A 2,732-nucleotide genomic window follows, 5' to 3' on the forward strand; every position below is an offset into this window, starting at 1 on the left:
CCCGGCCCGGCCCGGCCCGGCCCCGGCCCCCGGCACACCCGCCTCCTCCCCACCCGGGCTCTGAGCCAGGCCGCCCGTCCGGGCGCTCCCGCGACCCTGCGGGCTGAGGAAGCGCCTTCCCGGGTGACAAGGAGGCGCACGGCGGGCACACTCGCAGGGAGGTGTCAGACGAGGGGCTGGCTCTGTTCCTGCCCTGCCCGGCCCTAAGCTCCTCGGGGCAGGGCTCGTGCACCTCCACATCTTTGTTCAGCACCCAGCAAGACGGGTGTCAGTCCTGCCTGGCTCTCGGGGCATCACCAGCCTGTGCTGCTTGTCCCACCCAGACTTTACCGTCTCCCGGGGCACACGGCCCAATTCCCTCCCTGTGCCAGGGTGGCACTAGCGCAGCCGGAGAGGTCTGCCCGAACCCCTGCAGCATCGGAGCTGGTACCCGCTCGCTACGTTATAAGTGCTCGGACAGACCCGGCTTACTGAGCCGGGCTCTGGGAAACCGTAACCGACCCGCGGCGTAAAGCTCGGCCCATGGCATTGCACGGCCCCTTGTCTGAGTACACCGTGCGCTCGGTCGCCGGTGATGGGCTAGAGATGCGTGCGCTGGTCCCCGCGTGGGAACCTGCTACGCAGAGAGCACCCCAGGGTCTCCAGTTGCTGCTTCTTTCCAGCCGCCCATCCCGTCCCCCGCCCAGGGGCTCTCCTGTGGGGGGGCAGCGGGCTCCGGCCCTTCGCAGACGGGCGAGGGGCACGTTTAGCTTTCTGAACCAATGCTCGCCCTCCCAGCGCACCACTGCAGACCAGGAGAGCTGGCAGGGCTTCACGGCCGTGAATGAAGCATCACGCTGCCCTGGGGAGACCAGCCGGTATCGTTCTCCCTCCGCTACAGCGCTCCCGCTCATGAAGCCGTTAATCCCCAGCTGGGAAGTACCTTCCTCACTTCCAGATGGAGAAACGGAGAGGCAGAGAGAGCGATGTGCAGCAAGTCTGCGCGGGAGCTGGACTAGAAACCAAACCCCTAGCTTGGAGTGAGAGCCCACACCCCCTCCAGCCAGCGCCATTTATCTGGGAGCGGCCTGGAGGGATTTTACCAGCAGATAGATAACAAGCAGTAGCTGGAAAAGGCTCCATTCCCTCCTCGTCCTTTAGCGGCCAAATGTAACCCAACAAATCGTCCCCTCCTTGCGCCCCCAGCCAGTCTTGCTCCCACGCAGCGCCAGGTGCACCCGGCTCCTCTGAACTCTCCTGACTGAGAGGCGATTCCCCCTTGCCTGCTCCCCACTGGATACCGCCACATGTGGGCAGGGGAGAATAACGCTTGCAGGCCTGCACCCCTCCTCGGACACGTGCATCTCAGAGTGCAGAGCCTCCCCGCTGCTCAGGTACAGAGCCCCGCTGCTTCACAGGCCCTCTGGGCCCCTTCTGTGCCCAGCTCCGAGAGCCGCGCGGCTCCAGGATGCTGCGTACGGCACGGAAACGCCGCACAGGGGCCTGCAAGTAGCAGTTCCCCAAAGACCTGGAGAGATGCAGCATTAGGCGCTGCGGACCACCCCTCAGCAGAGCCGGGCCTCTCCTGTGAGGAATTGTGCAGGCGCCAGCTGGCACGTCTGGGCACACGCGTTCACACGCATGCCTCTCAAACCTGTCAGTGCAAAGGGCAAGCAGGTGCTCTGTCTGCTTCAACCTCACGGCGCGGGGGACAGCGTGTTAGGCACCTCGGTGGCTTTCCAGGGGCTCGAGCAGGGTGATAGGATCACGCTTAGGTGCTTCGGAGGGGGAGAAGGATCTGGACCTGCATCCCCAAGCAACTGAATGCAGCCTGCGTGCACGCCGGCCCAGCTCCCTGGGGCATCAGCGGATATCTCGGCTGCTTCCCCAAGAAACGAGCTTAGTCCCTGGCGGCTAGGGAGGCACGAACACCCAGCAATTAGTTCTGATCAAGCCTCGGGGTCCTGCTGGGTGGCTCTGTAGGTGGGCTGGAGATCGTAAAGGAGCTGGGCTCCCAGGGGGTTGCAGGTACCTGGGAATACTCTCCCCAGCAGCCGTGCTCTGCACTTCGCTTGCAGCCGGAGTGGGAGGCAGGAGGGCGTTTGCACCATGTGCTGACTTCCCCGTCGTCACTGGGGGAATGCGCTTTTCTTTCCCCAGTCAATGCTTTTTGCACATGAAGCCTTTTCCGGGCAGAGCAGTGGCTGGGAAGAAAGCATCTGAATGCCTTTGCATTGAAAGTCTCATAAATCACCCTTCAGATGCTTGCACTCAGATGTCGGCAGGGCCCTGGGCCAGCGGAAAATTCATCTGCCCAAGCCCTGGGCTCCCTCCTTCCCTCCGCTCCAGGCTCCTGGAAGGGAGTCATCTGGGAGCTGGCTCTGCTAATGCTAAGGTGCGTCTCCCTCCACCCCCGCCTCTGCTTGCCCAAGAGCAGCCTCCATGTTGCGTCCCTGCTCTCACCAGCCCTCCCGTTTCAGAGGGTGCAGTGGCGACGCACAAAGGCAGAGAGAGCACAGCGGTGGGACGGCACCCCTCTTTCTGCTGGGATCTCTGCAACAGCTCAAGAACCAAAGAGCCCCTGGATATCCAGGCTGGGGCTCCAAGTGAAGGCTGCTTGCAAGATGCAGAGAGAGATGCCATCGGGAAAGTTTAGGTCTCCTCCTTCCTTGGCTTCCCTAATCCCTTATCCTCCGAGACACTGCCTCAAAACAGAGACTAGGCTAGACAGCCATCTCAGACCCCCCCCCCCC

The sequence above is a fragment of the Gavialis gangeticus genome, unplaced genomic scaffold, assembly GCF_001723915.1.
Source record: "Gavialis gangeticus isolate Ggan-Ray unplaced genomic scaffold, GavGan_comp1, whole genome shotgun sequence".
In the NCBI taxonomy this organism is placed as follows: domain Eukaryota; kingdom Metazoa; phylum Chordata; order Crocodylia; family Gavialidae; genus Gavialis; species Gavialis gangeticus.